The sequence below is a fragment of the Salmo salar genome, chromosome ssa09, assembly GCF_905237065.1.
Source record: "Salmo salar chromosome ssa09, Ssal_v3.1, whole genome shotgun sequence".
Classification (NCBI taxonomy): Eukaryota; Metazoa; Chordata; class Actinopteri; order Salmoniformes; family Salmonidae; genus Salmo; species Salmo salar.
In genome coordinates, this window is record NC_059450.1 from 80275777 (window position 1) to 80297501 (window position 21725).

A 21725-nucleotide genomic window follows, 5' to 3' on the forward strand; every position below is an offset into this window, starting at 1 on the left:
ACAGTGTCTCTATCCCTGGTATGTAACAGAGTGCCGGACAGTGTCTCTATCCCCTGGTATGTAACAGAATGCTAGACAGTGTCTCTATCACCTGGCATGTAAAAGAGTGCCGGACAGTGTCTCTATCCCTGGTATGTAACCGAGTGCCGGACAGTGTCTCTATCCCCTGTTATGTAACAGAGTGCCGGACAGTGTCTCTATCCCCTGGCATGTAACAGAGTGCCAGACAGTGTCTCTATCCCTGGTGTGTGACAGAGTGCCAGACAGTGTTTCTATCCCTGGCATGTAACAGAGTGCTAGACAGTGTCTCTATCCCTGGTATGTAAAAGAGTGCCAGACAGTGTCTCTATAACCTGGCATGTAACAGAGTGCCAGACAGTCTCTCTATCCATGGCGTGTGAGAGAGTGCCAGACAGTGTCTCTATCCCCTGGTATGTAACAGAATGCCAGACAGTGTCTCTATCCCTGGCGTTTAACAGAGTGCTAGACAGTGTCTCCCTCCCTGGCATGTAACAGAGTGCTACACAGTGTCTCTATCCCCTGGCATGTAACAGAGTGCTACACAGTGTTTCTTTCCCTGGTATGTAACAGAGTGCTAGACAGTGTCTCTATCACCTGGCATGTAAGGGAGTGCCGGACAGTGTCTCTATCCCTGGTGTGTGACAGAGTGCTAGACATTGTTTCTATCCCCTGGTATGTAACCGAGTGCTAGACAGTGTATCTATCCCCTGGTATGTAACAGAGTGCTAGACAGTGTCTCTATCACCTGGCATGTAACAGTGTGCCAGACAGTGTCTGTATCCCGTGGTATGTAACAGAGTGCTAGACAGTGTCTCTATCACCTGGCATGTAACAGAGTGCTAGACAGTGTCTCTATCACCTGGTATGTAACAGAGTGCTATAGAGTGTCTCTATCCCCTTGCATGTAACAGAGTGCTAGACAGTGTTTCTTTCCCTGGTATGTAACAGAGTGCCGGACAGTGTTTCTATCCCTGGTATGTAACAGAGTGCCGGACAGTGTCTCTATCCCCTGGCATGTAACAGAGTGCTAGACAGTGTCTCTATCCCCTGGCATGTAACAGAGTGCTAGACAGTGTCTCTATCACCTGGTATGTAACAGAGTGCTATAGAGTGTCTCTATCCCCTTGCATGTAACAGAGTGCTAGACAGTGTTTCTTTCCCTGGTATGTAACAGAGTGCTAGACAGTGTCTCTATCACCTGGCATGTAAGGGAGTGCCGGACCGTGTCTCTATCCCTGGTGTGTGACAGAGTGCTAGACAGTGTTTCTATCCCCTGGTATGTAACAGAGTGCTAGACAGTGTCTCTATCCCCTGGTATGTAACAGAGTGCTAGACAGTGTCTCTATCCCCTGGCATGTAACAGAGTGCTAGACAGTGTCTCTATCACCTGGCATGTAACAGAGTGCCGGACAGTGTCTCTATCCCTGGTATGTAACAGAGTGCCGGACAGTGTCTCTATCCCCTGGTATGTAACAGAATGCTAGACAGTGTCTCTATCACCTGGCATGTAAAAGAGTGCCGGACAGTGTCTCTATCCCTGGTATGTAACCGAGTGCCGGACAGTGTCTCTATATGTGGTATGTAACAGAGTGCCGGACAGTGTCTCTATCCCCTGTTATGTAACAGAGTGCCGGACAGTGTCTCTATCCCCTGGCATGTAACAGAGTGCCAGACAGTGTCTCTATCCCGGGTGTGTGACAGAGTGCCAGACAGTGTTTCTATCCCTGGCATGTAACAGAGTGCTAGACAGTGTCTCTATCCCTGGTATGTAAAAGAGTGCCAGACAGTGTCTCTATAACCTGGCATGTAACAGAGTGCCAGACAGTCTCTCTATCCATGGCGTGTGAGAGAGTGCCAGACAGTGTCTCTATCCCCTGGTATGTAACAGAATGCCAGACAGTGTCTCTATCCCTGGCGTTTAACAGAGTGCTAGACAGTGTCTCCCTCCCTGGCATGTAACAGAGTGCTACACAGTGTCTCTATCCCCTGGCATGTAACAGAGTGCTACACAGTGTTTCTTTCCCTGGTATGTAACAGAGTGCTAGACAGTGTCTCTATCACCTGGCATGTAAGGGAGTGCCGGACAGTGTCTCTATCCCTGGTGTGTGACAGAGTGCTAGACATTGTTTCTATCCCCTGGTATGTAACCGAGTGCTAGACAGTGTATCTATCCCCTGGTATGTAACAGAGTGCTAGACAGTGTCTCTATCACCTTGCATGTAACAGAGTGCCGGACAGTGTCTCTATCCCTGGTATGTAACAGAGTGCCGGACAGTGTCTCTATCCCCTGGTATGTAACAGAATGCTAGACAGTGTCTCTATCACCTGGCATGTAAAAGAGTGCCGGACAGTGTCTCTATCCCTGGTATGTAACCGAGTGCCGGACAGTGTCTCTATATGTGGTATGTAACAGAGTGCCGGACAGTGTCTCTATCCCCTGTTATGTAACAGAGTGCCGGACAGTGTCTCTATCCCCTGGCATGTAACAGAGTGCCAGACAGTGTCTCTATCCCTGGTGTGTGACAGAGTGCCAGACAGTGTTTCTATCCCTGGCATGTAACAGAGTGCTAGACAGTGTCTCTATCACCTGGCATGTAAGGGAGTGCCGGACAGTGTCTCTATCCCTGGTGTGTGACAGAGTGCTAGACATTGTTTCTATCCCCTGGTATGTAACCGAGTGCTAGACAGTGTATCTATCCCCTGGTATGTAACAGAGTGCTAGACAGTGTCTCTATCACCTGGCATGTAACAGTGTGCCAGACAGTGTCTGTATCCCGTGGTATGTAACAGAGTGCTAGACAGTGTCTCTATCACCTGGCATGTAACAGAGTGCTAGACAGTGTCTCTATCACCTGGTATGTAACAGAGTGCTATAGAGTGTCTCTATCCCCTTGCATGTAACAGAGTGCTAGACAGTGTTTCTTTCCCTGGTATGTAACAGAGTGCCGGACAGTGTTTCTATCCCTGGTATGTAACAGAGTGCCGGACAGTGTCTCTATCCCCTGGCATGTAACAGAGTGCTAGACAGTGTCTCTATCCCCTGGCATGTAACAGAGTGCTAGACAGTGTCTCTATCACCTGGTATGTAACAGAGTGCTATAGAGTGTCTCTATCCCCTTGCATGTAACAGAGTGCTAGACAGTGTTTCTTTCCCTGGTATGTAACAGAGTGCTAGACAGTGTCTCTATCACCTGGCATGTAAGGGAGTGCCGGACCGTGTCTCTATCCCTGGTGTGTGACAGAGTGCTAGACAGTGTTTCTATCCCCTGGTATGTAACAGAGTGCTAGACAGTGTCTCTATCCCCTGGTATGTAACAGAGTGCTAGACAGTGTCTCTATCCCCTGGCATGTAACAGAGTGCTAGACAGTGTCTCTATCACCTGGCATGTAACAGAGTGCCGGACAGTGTCTCTATCCCTGGCATGTAAAAGAGTGCCGGACAGTGTCTCTATCCCTGGTATGTAACCGAGTGCCGGACAGTGTCTCTATATGTGGTATGTAACAGAGTGCCGGACAGTGTCTCTATCCCCTGTTATGTAACAGAGTGCCGGACAGTGTCTCTATCCCCTGGCATGTAACAGAGTGCCAGACAGTGTCTCTATCCCTGGTGTGTGACAGAGTGCCAGACAGTGTTTCTATCCCTGGCATGTAACAGAGTGCTAGACAGTGTCTCTATCCCTGGTATGTAACAGAGTGCTAGACAGTGTCTCTATCCCTGGCATGTAACAGAGTGCCAGACAGTCTCTCTATCCATGGCGTGTGAGAGAGTGCCAGACAGTGTCTCTATCCCCTGGTATGTAACAGAATGCCAGACAGTGTCTCTATCCCTGGCGTTTAACAGAGTGCTAGACAGTGTCTCCCTCCCTGGCATGTAACAGAGTGCTACACAGTGTCTCTATCCCCTGGCATGTAACAGAGTGCTACACAGTGTTTCTTTCCCTGGTATGTAACAGAGTGCTAGACAGTGTCTCTATCACCTGGCATGTAAGGGAGTGCCGGACAGTGTCTCTATCCCTGGTGTGTGACAGAGTGCTAGACATTGTTTCTATCCCCTGGTATGTAACCGAGTGCTAGACAGTGTATCTATCCCCTGGTATGTAACAGAGTGCTAGACAGTGTCTCTATCACCTGGCATGTAACAGTGTGCCAGACAGTGTCTGTATCCCGTGGTATGTAACAGAGTGCTAGACAGTGTCTCTATCACCTGGCATGTAACAGAGTGCTAGACAGTGTCTCTATCACCTGGTATGTAACAGAGTGCTATAGAGTGTCTCTATCCCCTTGCATGTAACAGAGTGCTAGACAGTGTTTCTTTCCCTGGTATGTAACAGAGTGCCGGACAGTGTTTCTATCCCTGGTATGTAACAGAGTGCCGGACAGTGTCTCTATCCCCTGGCATGTAACAGAGTGCTAGACAGTGTCTCTATCCCCTGGCATGTAACAGAGTGCTAGACAGTGTTTCTTTCCCTGGTATGTAACAGAGTGCTAGACAGTGTCTCTATCACCTGGCATGTAAGGGAGTGCCGGACCGTGTCTCTATCCCTGGTGTGTGACAGAGTGCTAGACAGTGTTTCTATCCCCTGGTATGTAACAGAGTGCTAGACAGTGTCTCTATCCCCTGGTATGTAACAGAGTGCTAGACAGTGTATCTATCCCCTGGTATGTAACAGAGTGCTAGACAGTGTCTCTATCCCCTGGCATGTAACAGAGTGCCGGACAGTGTCTCTATCCCCTGGTATGTAACAGAGTGCCGGACAGTGTCTGTATCCCCTGGTATGTAACAGAGTGCTAGACAGTGTCTCTATCACCTGGCATGTAACAGAGTGCTAGACAGTGTTTCTATCCCCTGGCATGTAACAGAGTGCTAGACAGTGTTTCTATCCCTGGTATGTAACAGAGTGCTAGCCAGTGTCTCTATCCCCTGGTATGTAGCAGAGTGCTAGACAGTGTTTCTATCCCTGGTATGTAACAGAGTGCTAGATAGTGTCTCTATCCCCTGGTATGTAACAGAGTGCTAGACAGTGTCTCTATCCCCTGGTATGTAACAGAGTGCTAGACAGTGTTTCTATCCCTGGTATGTAACAGAGTGCTAGCCAGTGCCTCTATCCCCTGGTATGTAACAGAGTGCTAGACAGTGTTTCTATCCCCTGGTATGTAACAGAGTGCTAGACAGTGTCTCTATCCCCTGGCATGTAACAGAGTGCTAGACAGTGTTTCTTTCCCTGGTATGTAACAGAGTGCTAGACAGTGTCTCTTTCACCTGGCATGTAAGGGAGTGCCGGACAGTGTCTCTATCCCTGGTGTGTGACAGAGTGCTAGACAGTGTTTCTATCCCCTGGTATGTAACCGAGTGCTAGACAGTGTATCTATCCCCTGGTATGTAACAGAGTGCTAGACTGTGTCTCTATCACCTGGCATGTAACAGAGTGCCAGACAGTGTCTGTATCCCGTGGTATGTAACAGAGTGCTAGACAGTGTCTCTATCACCTGGCATGTAACAGAGTGCTAGACAGTGTCTCTATCACCTGGCATGTAACAGAGTGCCGGACAGTGTTTCTATCCCTGGTATGTAACAGAGTGCCGGACAGTGTCTCTATCCCACTGGCATGTAACAGAGTGCTAGACAGTGTCTCTATCCCTGGTATGTAACAGAGTGCTAGACAGTGTTTCTATCCTTGGTATGTAACAGAGTGCCGGACAGTGTCTCTATCCCCTGGCATGTAACAGAGTGCTAGACAGTGTCTCTATCCCTGGCATGTAACAGAGTGCTAGACAGTGTCTCTATCCCTGGTATGTAACAGAGTGCTAGAAAGTGTCTCTATCCCTGGTATGTAACAGAGTGCTAGACAGTGTTTCTATCCCCTGGTATGTAACAGAGTGCTAGACAGTGTCTCTATCCCCTGGTATGTAACAGAGTGCTAGACAGTGTTTCTATCCCTGGTATGTAACAGAGTGCTAGCCAGTGTCTCTATCCCCTGGTATGTAACAGAGTGCTAGACAGTGTTTCTATCCCCTGGTATGTAACAGAGTGCTAGACAGTGTCTCTATCCCCTGGTATGTAACAGAGTGCTAGAAAGTGTCTCTATCCCTGGTATGTAACAGAGTGCTAGACAGTGCTTCTATCCCCTGGTATGTAACAGAGTGCTAGACAGTGTCTCTATCCCCTGGTATGTAACAGAGTGCTAGACAGTGTTTCTATCCCTGGTATGTAACAGAGTGCTAGCCAGTGTCTCTATCCCCTGGTATGTAACAGAGTGCTAGACAGTGTTTCTATCCCCTGGTATGTAACAGAGTGCTAGACAGTGTCTCAATCCCCTTGCATGTAAAAGAGTGCCAGACAGTGTCTCTATAACCTGGCATGTAACAGAGTGCCAGACAGTCTCTCTATCCATGGCGTGTGAGAGAGTGCCAGACAGTGTCTCTATCCCCTGGTATGTAACAGAATGCCAGACAGTGTCTCTATCCCTGGCGTTTAACAGAGTGCTAGACAGTGTCTAACTCCCTGGCATGTAACAGAGTGCTACACAGTGTCTCTATCCCCTGGCATGTAACAGAGTGCTAGACAGTGTTTCTTTCCCTGGTATGTAACAGAGTGTTAGACAGTGTCTCTATCACCTGGTATGTAACAGAGTGCTATAAAGTGTCTCTATCCCCTTGCATGTAACAGAGTGCTAGACAGTGTTTCTTTCCCTGGTATGTAACAGAGTGCCGGACAGTGTTTCTATCCATGGTATGTAACAGAGTGCCGGACAGTGTCTCTATCCCCTGGCATGTAACAGAGTGCAAGACAGTGTCTCTATCCCCTGGCATGTAACAGAGTGCTAGACAGTGTCTCTATCCCCTGGTATGTAACAGAGTGCTAGACAGTGTTTCTATCCCCTGGTATGTAACAGAGTGCTAGACAGTGTCTCTATCCCCTGGTATGTAACAGAGTGCTAGAAAGTGTCTCTATCCCTGGTATGTAACAGAGTGCTAGACAGTGCTTCTATCCCCTGGTATGTAACAGAGTGCTAGACAGTGTCTCTATCCCCTGGTATGTAACAGAGTGCTAGACAGTGTTTCTATCCCTGGTATGTAACAGAGTGCTAGCCAGTGTCTCTATCCCCTGGTATGTAACAGAGTGCTAGACAGTGTTTCTATCCCCTGGTATGTAACAGAGTGCTAGACAGTGTCTCAATCCCCTTGCATGTAAAAGAGTGCCAGACAGTGTCTCTATAACCTGGCATGTAACAGAGTGCCAGACAGTCTCTCTATCCATGGCGTGTGAGAGAGTGCCAGACAGTGTCTCTATCCCCTGGTATGTAACAGAATGCCAGACAGTGTCTCTATCCCTGGCGTTTAACAGAGTGCTAGACAGTGTCTAACTCCCTGGCATGTAACAGAGTGCTACACAGTGTCTCTATCCCCTGGCATGTAACAGAGTGCTAGACAGTGTATCTTTCCCTGGTATGTAACAGAGTGTTAGACAGTGTCTCTATCACCTGGTATGTAACAGAGTGCTATAAAGTGTCTCTATCCCCTTGCATGTAACAGAGTGCTAGACAGTGTTTCTTTCCCTGGTATGTAACAGAGTGCCGGACAGTGTTTCTATCCATGGTATGTAACAGAGTGCCGGACAGTGTCTCTATCCCCTGGCATGTAACAGAGTGCAAGACAGTGTCTCTATCCCCTGGCATGTAACAGAGTGCTAGACAGTGTCTCTATCCCCTGGTATGTAACAGAGTGCTATAGTGTCTCTATCCCCTTGCATGTAACAGAGTGCTAGACAGTGTTTCTTTCCCTGCTATGTAACAGAGTGCTAGACAGTGTCTCTATCACCTGGCATGTAAGGGAGTGCCGGACCGTGTCTCTATCCCTGGTGTGTGACAGAGTGCTAGACAGTGTTTCTATCCCCTGGTATGTAACAGAGTGCTAGACAGTGTCTCTATCCCCTGGTATGTAACAGAGTGCTAGACAGTGTATCTATCCCCTGGTATGTAACAGAGTGCTAGACAGTGTCTCTATCCCCTGGCATGTAACAGAGTGCTAGACAGTGTCTCCTTCACCTGGCATGTAACAGAGTGCCGGACAGTGTCTCTATCCCTGGTATGTAACAGAGTGCCGGACAGTGTCTCTATATCTGGTATGTAACAGAGTGCCGGACAGTGTCTCTATCCCTGGTATGTAACAGAGTGCCGGACAGTGTCTCTATATCTGGTATGTAACAGAGTGCCGGACAGTGTCTCTATCCCCTGGCATGTAACAGAGTGCCAGACAGTGTCTCTATCCCTGGTGTGTGACAGAGTGCTAGACATTGTTTCTATCCCCTGGTATGTAACCGAGTGCTAGACAGTGTATCTATCCCCTGGTATGTAAAAGAGTGCTAGACAGTGTCTCTATCACCTGGCATGTAACAGAGTGCCAGACAGTGTCTGTATCCCGTGGTATGTAACAGAGTGCTAGACAGTGTCTCTATCACCTGGCATGTAACAGAGTGCTAGACAGTGTCTCTATCACCTGGTATGTAACAGAGTGCTATAGAGTGTCTCTATCCCCTTGCATGTAACAGAGTGCTAGACAGTGCTTCTTTCCCTGGTATGTAACAGAGTGCCGGACAGTGTTTCTATCCCTGGTATGTAACAGAGTGCCGGACAGTGTCTCTATCCCCGGGCATGTAACAGAGTGCTAGACAGTGTCTCTATCCCCTGGCATGTAACAGAGTGCTAGACAGTGTCTCTATCCCTTGGTATGTAACAGAGTGCAATAGAGTGTCTCTATCCCCTTGCATGTAACAGAGTGCTAGACAGTGTTTCTTTCCCTGGTATGTAACAGAGTGCTAGACAGTGTCTCTATCACCTGGCATGTAAGGGAGTGCCGGACCGTGTCTCTATCCCTGGTGTGTGACAGAGTGCTAGACAGTGTTTCTATCCCCTGGTATGTAACAGAGTGCTAGACAGTGTCTCTATCCCCTGGTATGTAACAGAGTGCTAGACAGTGTCTCTATCCCCTGGAATGTAACAGAGTGCTAGACAGTGTCTCTATCACCTGGCATGTAACAGAGTGCCGGACAGTGTCTCTATCCCCTGGTATGTAACAGAATGCTAGACAGTGTCTCTATCACCTGGCATGTAACAGAGTGCTAGACAGTGTCTCTATCACCTGGCATGTAACAGAGTGCCGGACAGTGTCTCTATATCTGGTATGTAACAGAGTGCCGGACAGTGTCTCTATCCCTGGTATGTAACAGAGTGCCGGACAGTGTCTCTATATCTGGTATGTAACAGAGTGCCGGACAGTGTCTCTATCCCCTGGCATGTAACAGAGTGCCAGACAGTGTCTCTATCCCTGGTGTGTGACAGAGTGCCAGACAGTGTTTCTATCCCTGGCATGTAACAGAGTGCTAGACAGTGTCTCTATCCCTTGTATGTAACAGAGTGCTAGACAGTGTCTCTATCCCTGGTATGTAAAAGAGTGCCAGACAGTGTCTCTATAACCTGGCATGTAACAGAGTGCCAGACAGTCTCTCTATCCCTGGCGTGTGAGAGAGTGCCAGACAGTATCTCTATCCCCTGGTATGTAACAGAATGCCAGACAATGTCTCTATCCCTGGCGTTTAACAGAGTGCTAGACAGTGTCTCCCTCCCTGGCATGTAACAGAGTGCCAGACAGTGTTTCTATCCCTGGTATGTAACAGAGTGCTAGACAGTGTCTCTATCCCCTGGCATGTAACAGAGTGCCGGACAGTGTCTCTATCACCTGGCATGTAACAGAGTGCCGGACAGTGTCTCTATCACCTGGCATGTAACAGAGTGCCGGACAGTGTCTCTATCCCCTGGCATGTAAAAGAGTGCTAGACAGTGTCTCTATCCCAAGGTATGTAACAGAGTGCCAGACAGTGTCTCCCTCCCCTGGCATGTAACAGAGTGCTAGACAGCGTCTCTATCACCTGGCATGTAACAGAGTGCCGGACAGTGTCTCTATCCCCTGGTATGTAACAGAGTGCTAGACAGTGTCTCTATCACCTGGCATGTAACAGAGTGCCGGACAGTGTCTCTATCCCTGGTATGTAACAGAGTGCCGGACAGTGTCTCTATATGTGGTATGTAACAGAGTGCCGGACAGTGTCTCTATCCCCTGTTATGTAACAGAGTGCCGGACAGTGTCTCTATCCCCTGGCATGTAACAGAGTGCCAGACAGTGTCTCTATCCCAGGTGTGTGACAGAGTGCCAGACAGTGTTTCTATCCCTGGCATGTAACAGAGTGCTAGACAGTGTCTCTATCCCTGGCATGTAACAGAGTGCCAGACAGTCTCTCTATCCATGGCGTGTGAGAGAGTGCCAGACAGTGTCTCTATCCCCTGGTATGTAACAGAATGCCAGACAGTGTCTCGATCCCTGGCGTTTAACAGAGTGCTAGACAGTGTCTCCCTCCCTGGCATGTAACAGAGTGCTACACAGTGTCTCTATCCCCTGGCATGTAACAGAGTGCTAGACAGTGTTTCTTTCCCAAGTATGTAACAGAGTGCTAGACAGTGTCTCTATCACCTGGCATGTAACAGAGTGCCAGACAGTGTCTGTATCCCGTGGTATGTAACAGAGTGCTAGACAGTGTCTCTATCACCTGGCATGTAACAGAGTGCTAGACAGTGTCTCTATCACCTGGTATGTAACAGAGTGCTATAGAGTGTCTCTATCCCCTTGCATGTAACAGAGTGCTAGACAGTGTTTCTTTCCCTGGTATGTAACAGAGTGCCGGACAGTGTTTCTATCCCTGGTATGTAACAGAGTGCCGGACAGTGTCTCTATCCCCTGGCATGTAACAGAGTGCTAGACAGTGTCTCTATCCCCTGGCATGTAACAGAGTGCTAGACAGTGTCTCTATCCCCTGGTATGTAACAGAGTGCTATAGAGTGTCTCTATCCCCTTGCATGTAACAGAGTGCTAGACAGTGTTTCTTTCCCTGGTATGTAACAGAGTGCTAGACAGTGTCTCTATCACCTGGCATGTAAGGGAGTGCCGGACCGTGTCTCTATCCCTGGTGTGTGACAGAGTGCTAGACAGTGTTTCTATCCCCTGGTATGTAACAGAGTGCTAGACAGTGTCTCTATCCCCTGGTATGTAACAGAGTGCTAGACAGTGTATCTATCCCCTGGTATGTAACAGAGTGCTAGACAGTGTCTCTATCACCTGGCATGTAACAGAGTGCCAGACAGTGTCTGTATCCCGTGGTATGTAACAGAGTGCTAGAGAGTGTCTCTATCACCTGGCATGTAACAGAGTGCTAGACAGTGTCTCTATCACCTGGCATGTAACAGAGTGCCAGACAGTGTCTGTATCCCTGGTATGTAACAGAGTGCTAGACAGTGTTTCTATCCCCTGGTATGTAACAGAGTGCTAGACAGTGTTTCTATCCTTGGTATGTAACAGAGTGCCGGACAGTGTCTCTATCCCCTGGCATGTAACAGAGTGCTACACAGTGTTTCTTTCCCTGGTATGTAACAGAGTGCTAGACAGTGTCTCTATCACCTGGCATGTAAGGGAGTGCCGGACAGTGTCTCTATCCCTGGTGTGTGACAGAGTGCTAGACATTGTTTCTATCCCCTGGTATGTAACCGAGTGCTAGACAGTGTATCTATCCCCTGGTATGTAACAGAGTGCTAGACAGTGTCTCTATCACCTGGTATGTAACAGAGTGCCAGACAGTGTCTGTATCCCCTGGTATGTAACAGAGTGCTAGACAGTGTCTCTATCCCCTGGCATGTAACAGAGTGCTAGACAGTGTCTCTATCCCCTGGTATGTAACAGAGTGCTATAGAGTGTCTCTATCCCCTGGCATGTAACAGAGTGCTAGACAGTGTTTCTTTCCCTGGTATGTAACAGAGTGCTGGACAGTGTTTCTATCCCTGGTATGTAACAGAGTGCTGGACAGTGTCTCTATCCCCGGGCATGTAACAGAGTGCTAGACAGTGTCTCTATCCCCTGGTATGTAACAGAGTGCTAGACAGTGTCTCTATCCCTTGGTATGTAACAGAGTGCAATAGAGTGTCTCTATCCCCTTGCATGTAACAGAGTGCTAGACAGTGTTTCTATCCCTGGTATGTAACAGAGTGCTAGACAGTGTCTCTATCACCTGGCATGTAAGGGAGTGCCGGACAGTGTCTCTATCCCTGATGTGTGACAGAGTGCTAGACAGTGTTTCTATCCCCTGGTATGTAACAGAGTGCTAGACAGTGTCTCTATCCCCTGGTATGTAACAGAGTGCTAGACAGTGTCTCTATCCCCTGGCATGTAACAGAGTGCTGGACAGTGTCTCTATCACCTGGCATGTAACGGAGTGCCGGACAGTGTCTCTATCCCTGGTATGTAACAGAGTGCCGGACAGTGTCTCTATCCCCTGGTATGTAACAGAATGCTAGACAGTGTCTCTATCACCTGGCATGTAACAGAGTGCCGGACAGTGTCTCTATATCTGGTATGTAACAGAGTGCCGGACAGTGTCTCTATCCCCTGGTATGTAACAGAGTGCCGGACAGTGTCTCTATATCTGGTATGTAACAGAGTGCCGGACAGTGTCTCTATCCCCTGGTGTGTGACAGAGTGCCAGACAGTGTCTCTATCCCTGGTGTGTGACAGAGTGCTAGACAGTGTTTCTATCCCTGGCATGTAACAGAGTGCTAGACAGTGTCTCTATCCCTTGTATCTAACAGAGTGCTAGACAGTGTCTCTATCCCTGGTATGTAAAAGAGTGCCAGACAGTGTCTCTATAACCTGGCATGTAACAGAGTGCCAGACAGTCTCTCTATCCCTGGCGTGTGAGAGAGTGCCAGACAGTGTCTCAATCCCCTGGTATGTAACAGAATGCCAGACAGTGTCTCTATCCCTGGCGTTTAACAGAGTACTAGACAGTGTCTCCCTCCCTGGCATAACAGAGTGCCAGACAGTGTTTCTATCCCTGGTATGTAACAGAGTGCTAGACAGTGTCTCTATCCCCTGGCATGTAACAGAGTGCCGGACAGTGTCTCTATCACCTGGCATGTAACAGAGTGCCGGACAGTGTCTCTATCCCCTGGTATGTAACAGAGTGCTGGACAGTGTCTCTATCCCTTGGTATGTAAAAGAGTGCTAGACAGTGTCTCTATCCCAAGGTATGTAACAGAGTGCCAGACAGTGTCTCCCTACCCCTGGCATGTAACAGAGTGCTAGACAGTGTCTCTATCACCTGGCATGTAACAGAGTGCCGGACAGTGTCTCTATCCCCTGGTATGTAACAGAGTGCTGGACAGTGTCTCTATCATCTGGCATGTAACAGAGTGCCGGACAGTGTCTCTATCCCTGGTATGTAACAGAGTGCCGGACAGTGTCTCTATATGTGGTATGTAACAGAGTGCCGGACAGTGTCTCTATCCCCTGTTATGTAACAGAGTGCCGGACAGTGTCTCTATCCCCTGGCATGTAACAGAGTGCCAGACAGTGTCTCTATCCCAGGTGTGTGACAGAGTGCCAGACAGTGTTTCTATCCCTGGCATGTAACAGAGTGCTAGACAGTGTCTCTATCCCTGGCATGTAACAGAGTGCCAGACAGTCTCTCTATCCATGGCGTGTGAGAGAGTGCCAGACAGTGTCTCTATCCCCTGGTATGTAACAGAATGCCAGACAGTGTCTCGATCCCTGGCGTTTAACAGAGTGCTAGACAGTGTCTCCCTCCCTGGCATGTAACAGAGTGCTACACAGTGTCTGTATCCCGTGGTATGTAACAGAGTGCTAGACAGTGTCTCTATCACCTGGCATGTAACAGAGTGCTAGACAGTGTCTCTATCACCTGGTATGTAACAGAGTGCTATAGAGTGTCTCTATCCCCTGTGCATGTAACAGAGTGCTAGACAGTGTTTCTTTCCCTGGTATGTAACAGAGTGCCGGACAGTGTTTCTATCCCCTGGTATGTAACAGAGTGCCGGACAGTGTCTCTATCACCTGGTATGTAACAGAGTGCTAGACAGTGTCTCTATCCCCTGGCATGTAACAGAGTGCTAGACAGTGTCTCTATCCCCTGGTATGTAACAGAGTGCTAGAGAGTGTCTCTATCCCCTGGCATGTAACAGAGTGCTAGACAGTGTCTCTTTCCCTGGTATTTAACAGAGTGCTAGACAGTGTCTCTATCACCTGGCATGTAAGGGAGTGCCGGACAGTGTCTCTATCCCTGGTGTGTGACAGAGTGCTAGACAGTGTCTCTATCCCCTGGTATGTAACAGAGTGCTAGACAGTGTCTCTATCCCCTGGTATGTAACAGAGTGCTAGACAGTGTATCTATCACCTGGTATGTAACAGAGTGCTAGACAGTGTCTCTATCACCTGGCATGTAACAGAGTGCCAGACAGTGTCTCTATCCCGTGGTATGTAACAGAGTGCTAGACAGTGTCTCTATCACCTGGTATGTAACAGAGTGCTAGACAGTGTCTCTATCACCTGGCATGTAACAGAGTGCCGGACAGTGTCTGTATCCCCTGGTATGTAACAGAGTGCTAGACAGTGTCTCTATCCCCTGGTATGTAACAGAGTGCTAGACAGTGTCTCTATCCTTGGTATGTAACAGAGTGCCGTAGAGTGTCTCTATCCCCTGGCATGTAACAGAGTGCTAGACAGTGTTTCTTTCCCTGGTATGTAACAGAGTGCTAGACAGTGTCTCTATCACCTGGCATGTAAGGGAGTGCCGGACCGTGTCTCTATCCCTGGTGTGTGACAGAGTGCTAGACAGTGTTTCTATCCCCTGGTATGTAACAGAGTGCTAGACAGTGTCTCTATCCCCTGGTATGTAACAGAGTGCTAGACAGTGTATCTATCCCCTGGTATGTAACAGAGTGCTAGACAGTGTTTCTATCCCCTGGTATGTAACAGAGTGCTAGACAGTGTCTCTATCACGTGGTATGTAACAGAGTGCTAGACAGTGTCTCTATCACCTGGTATGTAACAGAGTGCTATAGAGTGTCTCTATCCCCTTGCATGTAACAGAGTGCTAGACAGTGTTTCTTTCCCTGGTATGTAACAGAGTGCCGGACAGTGTTTCTATCCCTGGTATGTAACAGAGTGCCGGACAGTGTCTCTATCCCCTGGCATGTAACAGAGTGCTAGACAGTGTCTCTATCCCCTGGCATGTAACAGAGTGCTAGACAGTGTCTCTATCCCCTGGTATGTAACAGAGTGCTATAGAGTGTCTCTATCCCCTTGCATGTAACAGAGTGCTAGACAGTGTTTCTTTCCCTGGTATGTAACAGAGTGCTAGACAGTGTCTCTATCACCTGGCATGTAAGGGAGTGCCGGACCGTGTCTCTATCCCTGGTGTGTGACAGAGTGCTAGACAGTGTTTCTATCCCCTGGTATGTAACAGAGTGCTAGACAGTGTCTCTATCCCCTGGTATGTAACAGAGTGCTAGACAGTGTATCTATCCCCTGGTATGTAACAGAGTGCTAGACAGTGTCTCTATCCCCTGGTATGTAACAGAGTGCCGGACAGTGTCTCTATCCCCTGGTATGTAACAGAGTGCCGGACAGTGTCTGTATCCCCTGGTATGTAACAGAGTGCTAGACAGTGTCTCTATCACCTGGCATGTAACAGAGTGCTAGACAGTGTTTCTATCCCCTGGCATGTAACAGAGTGCTAGACAGTGTTTCTATCCCTGGTATGTAACAGAGTGCTAGCCAGTGTCTCTATCCCCTGGTATGTAACAGAGTGCTAGACAGTGGTTCTATCCCTGGTATGTAACAGAGTGCTAGATAGTGTCTCTATCCCCTGGTATGTAACAGAGTGCTAGACAGTGTCTCTATCCCCTGGTATGTAACAGAGTGCTAGACAGTGTTTCTATCCCTGGTATGTAACAGAGTGCTAGCCAGTGCCTCTATCCCCTGGTATGTAACAGAGTGCTAGACAGTGTTTCTATCCCCTGGTATGTAACAGAGTGCTAGACAGTGTCTCTATCCCCTGGCATGTAACAGAGTGCTAGACAGTGTTTCTTTCCCTGGTATGTAACAGAGTGCTAGACAGTGTCTCTATCACCTGGCATGTAAGGGAGTGCCGGACAGTGTCTCTATCCCTGGTGTGTGACAGAGTGCTAGACAGTGTTTCTATCCCCTGGTATGTAACCGAGTGCTAGACAGTGTATCTATCCCCTGGTATGTAACAGAGTGCTAGACTGTGTCTCTATCACCTGGCATGTAACAGAGTGCCAGACAGTGTCTGTATCCCGTGGTATGTAACAGAGTGCTAGACAGTGTCTCTATCACCTGGCATGTAACAGAGTGCTAGACAGTGTCTCTACACCTGGCATGTAACAGAGTGCCGGACAGTGTTTCTATCCCTGGTATGTAACAGAGTGCCGGACAGTGTCTCTATTCCCTGGCATGTAACAGAGTGCTAGACAGTGTCTCTATCCCTGGTATGTAACAGAGTGCTAGACAGTGTTTCTATCCTTGGTATGTAACAGAGTGCCGGACAGTGTCTCTATCCCCTGGCATGTAACAGAGTGCTAGACAGTGTCTCTATCCCTGGCATGTAACAGAGTGCTAGACAGTGTCTCTATCCCTGGTATGTAACAGAGTGCTAGAAAGTGTCTCTATCCCTGGTATGTAACAGAGTGCTAGACAGTGTCTCTATACCCTGGTATGTAACAGAGTGCTAGACAGTGTTTCTATCCCTGGTATGTAACAGAGTGCTAGCCAGTGTCTCTATCCCCTGGTATGTAACAGAGTGCTAGACAGTGTTTCTATCCCCTGGTATGTAACAGAGTGCTAGACAGTGTCTCAATCCCCTTGCATGTAAAAGAGTGCCAGACAGTGTCTCTATAACCTGGCATGTAACAGAGTGCCAGACAGTCTCTCTATCCATGGCGTGTGAGAGAGTGCCAGACAGTGTCTCTATCCCCTGGTATGTAACAGAATGCCAGACAGTGTCTCTATCCCTGGCGTTTAACAGAGTGCTAGACAGTGTCTAACTCCCTGGCATGTAACAGAGTGCTACACAGTGTCTCTATCCCCTGGCATGTAACAGAGTGCTAGACAGTGTTTCTTTCCCTGGTATGTAACAGAGTGTTAGACAGTGTCTCTATCACCTGGTATGTAACAGAGTGCTATAAAGTGTCTCTATCCCCTTGCATGTAACAGAGTGCTAGACAGTGTTTCTTTCCCTGGTATGTAACAGAGTGCCGGACAGTGTTTCTATCCATGGTATGTAACAGAGTGCCGGACAGTGTCTCTATCCCCTGGCATGTAACAGAGTGCAAGACAGTGTCTCTATCCCCTGGCATGTAACAGAGTGCTAGACAGTGTCTCTATCCCCTGGTATGTAACAGAGTGCTATAGTGTCTCTATCCCCTTGCATGTAACAGAGTGCTAGACAGTGTTTCTTTCCCTGGTATTTAACAGAGTGCTAGACAGTGTCTCTATCACCTGGCATGTAAGGGAGTGCCGGACCGTGTCTCTATCCCTGGTGTGTGACAGAGTGCTAGACAGTGTTTCTATCCCCTGGTATGTAACAGAGTGCTAGACAGTGTCTCTATCCCCTGGTATGTAACAGAGTGCTAGACAGTGTATCTATCCCCTGGTATGTAACAGAGTGCTAGACAGTGTCTCTATCACCTGGCATGTAACAGAGTGCCAGACAGTGTCTGTATCCCGTGGTATGTAACAGAGTGCTAGACAGTGTCTCTATCACCTGGCATGTAACAGAGTGCTAGACAGTGTCTCTATCACCTGGCATGTAACAGAGTGCCAGACAGTGTCTGTATCCCTGGTATGTAACAGAGTGCTAGACAGTGTTTCTATCCCCTGGTATGTAACAGAGTGCTAGACAGTGTTTCTATCCTTGGTATGTAACAGAGTGCCGGACAGTGTCTCTATCCCCTGGCATGTAACAGAGTGCTACACAGTGTTTCTTTCCCTGGTATGTAACAGAGTGCTAGACAGTGTCTCTATCACCTGGCATGTAAGGGAGTGCCGGACAGTGTCTCTATCCCTGGTGTGTGACAGAGTGCTAGACATTGTCTCTATCCCCTGGTATGTAACCGAGTGCTAGACAGTGTATCTATCCCCTGGTATGTAACAGAGTGCTAGACAGTGTCTCTATCACCTGGCATGTAACAGTGTGCCAGACAGTGTCTGTATCCCGTGGTATGTAACAGAGTGCTAGACAGTGTCTCTATCACCTGGCATGTAACAGAGTGCTAGACAGTGTCTCTATCACCTGGTATGTAACAGAGTGCTATAGAGTGTCTCTATCCCCTTGCATGTAACAGAGTGCTAGACTGTGTTTCTTTCCCTGGTATGTAACAGAGTGCCGGACAGTGTCTCTATCCCTGGTATGTAACAGAGTGCCGGACAGTGTCTCTATCCCCTGGCATGTAACAGAGTGCTAGACAGTGTCTCTATCCCCTGGCATGTAACAGAGTGCTAGACAGTGTCTCTATCCCCTGGTATGTAACAGAGTGCTATAGAGTGTCTCTATCCCCTGGCATGTAACAGAGTGCTAGACAGTGTTTCTTTCCCTGGTATGTAACAGAGTGCTAGACAGTGTCTCTATCACCTGGCATGTAAGGGAGTGCCGGACAGTGTCTCTATCCCTGGTGTGTGACAGAGTGCTAGACAGTGTCTCTATCCCCTGGTATGTAACAGAGTGCTAGACAGTGTCTCTATCCCCTGGTATGTAACAGAGTGCTAGACAGTGTATCTATCCCCTGGTATGTAACAGAGTGCTAGACAGTGTCTCTATCCCCTGGTATGTAACAGAGTGCCGGACAGTGTCTCTATCCCCTGGTATGTAACAGAGTGCCGGACAGTGTCTGTATCCCCTGGTATGTAACAGAGTGCTAGACAGTGTCTCTATCACCTGGCATGTAACAGAGTGCTAGACAGTGTTTCTATCCCCTGGCATGTAACAGAGTGCTAGACAGTGTTTCTATCCCTGGTATGTAACAGAGTGCTAGCCAGTGTCTCTATCCCCTGGTATGTAACAGAGTGCTAGACAGTGGCTCTATCCCTGGTATGTAACAGAGTGCTAGACAGTGTCTCTATCCCCTGGTATGTAACAGAGTGCTAGACAGTGTCTCTATCCCCTGGTATGTAACAGAGTGCTAGACAGTGTCTCTATCCCTGGTATGTAACAGAGTGCTAGCCAGTGCCTCTATCCCCTGGTATGTAACAGAGTGCTAGACAGTGTCTCTATCCCCTGGTATGTAACAGAGTGCTAGACAGTGTCTCTATCCCCTGGCATGTAACAGAGTGCTAGACAGTGTTTCTTTCCCTGGTATGTAACAGAGTGCTAGACAGTGTCTCTATCACCTGGCATGTAAGGGAGTGCCGGACAGTGTCTCTATCCCTGGTGTGTGACAGAGTGCTAGACAGTGTTTCTATCCCCTGGTATGTAACCGAGTGCTAGACAGTGTCTCTATCCCCTGGTATGTAACAGAGTGCTAGACAGTGTCTCTATCACCTGGCATGTAACAGAGTGCCAGACAGTGTCTGTATCCCGTGGTATGTAACAGAGTGCTAGACAGTGTCTCTATCACCTGGCATGTAACAGAGTGCTAGACAGTGTCTCTACACCTGGCATGTAACAGAGTGCCGGACAGTGTTTCTATCCCTGGTATGTAACAGAGTGCCGGACAGTGTCTCTATCCCCTGGCATGTAACAGAGTGCTAGACAGTGTCTCTATCCCTGGTATGTAACAGAGTGCTAGACAGTGTCTCTATCCCTGGTATGTAACAGAGTGCCGGACAGTGTCTCTATCCCCTGGTATGTAACAGAGTGCTAGACAGTCTCTCTATCCCTGGCATGTAACAGAGTGCTAGACAGTGTCTCTATCCCTGGTATGTAACAGAGTGCTAGAAAGTGTCTCTATCCCTGGTATGTAACAGAGTGCTAGACAGTGTTTCTATCCCCTGGTATGTAACAGAGTGCTAGACAGTGTCTCTATACCCTGGTATGTAACAGAGTGCTAGACAGTGTTTCTATCCCTGGTATGTAACAGAGTGCTAGACAGTGTCTCTATCCCCTGGTATGTAACAGAGTGCTAGACAGTGTCTCAATCCCCTGGTATGTAAAAGAGTGCCAGACAGTGTCTCTATAACCTGGCATGTAACAGAGTGCCAGACAGTCTCTCTATCCATGGCGTGTGAGAGAGTGCCAGACAGTGTCTCTATCCCCTGGTATGTAACAGAATGCCAGACAGTGTCTCTATCCCTGGCGTTTAACAGAGTGCTAGACAGTGTCTAACTCCCTGGCATGTAACAGAGTGCTAGACAGTGTCTCTATCCCCTGGCATGTAACAGAGTGCTAGACAGTGTTTCTTTCCCTGGTATGTAACAGAGTGTTAGACAGTGTCTCTATCACCTGGTATGTAACAGAGTGCTATAAAGTGTCTCTATCCCCTTGCATGTAACAGAGTGCTAGACAGTGTTTCTTTCCCTGGTATGTAACAGAGTGCCGGACAGTGTTTCTATCCATGGTATGTAACAGAGTGCCGGACAGTGTCTCTATCCCCTGGCATGTAACAGAGTGCAAGACAGTGTCTCTATCCCCTGGCATGTAACAGAGTGCTAGACAGTGTCTCTATCACCTGGCATGTAAGGGAGTGCCGGACCGTGTCTCTATCCCTGGTGTGTGACAGAGTGCTAGACAGTGTTTCTATCCCCTGGTATGTAACAGAGTGCTAGACAGTGTCTCTATCCCCTGGTATGTAACAGAGTGCTAGACAGTGTATCTATCCCCTGGTATGTAACAGAGTGCTAGACAGTGTCTCTATCCCCTGGCATGTAACAGAGTGCTAGACAGTGTCTCCTTCACCTGGCATGTAACAGAGTGCCGGACAGTGTCTCTATACCTGGTATGTAACAGAGTGCCGGACAGTGTCTCTATCCCCTGGTATGTAACAGAATGCTAGACAGTGTCTCTATCACCTGGCATGTAACAGAGTGCCGGACAGTGTCTCTATCCCTGGTATGTAACAGAGTGCCGGACAGTGTCTCTATATCTGGTATGTAACAGAGTGCCGGACAGTGTCTCTATCCCTGGTATGTAACAGAGTGCCGGACAGTGTCTCTATATCTGGTATGTAACAGAGTGCCGGACAGTGTCTCTATCCCCTGGCATGTAACAGAGTGCCAGACAGTGTCTCTATCCCTGGTGTGTGACAGAGTGCTAGACATTGTTTCTATCCCCTGGTATGTAACCGAGTGCTAGACAGTGTATCTATCCCCTGGTATGTAACAGAGTGCTAGACAGTGTCTCTATCACCTGGCATGTAACAGAGTGCCAGACAGTGTCTGTATCCCGTGGTATGTAACAGAGTGCTAGACAGTGTCTCTATCACCTGGCATGTAACAGAGTGCTAGACAGTGTCTCTATCACCTGGTATGTAACAGAGTGCTATAGAGTGTCTCTATCCCCTTGCATGTAACAGAGTGCTAGACAGTGTTTCTATCCCTGGTATGTAACAGAGTGCCGGACAGTGTTTCTATCCCTGGTATGTAACAGAGTGCCGGACAGTGTCTCTATCCCCGGGCATGTAACAGAGTGCTAGACAGTGTCTCTATCCCCTGGCATGTAACAGAGTGCTAGACAGTGTCTCTATCCCTTGGTATGTAACAGAGTGCAATAGAGTGTCTCTATCCCCTGGCATGTAACAGAGTGCTAGACAGTGTCTCTTTCCCTGGTATGTAACAGAGTGCTAGACAGTGTCTCT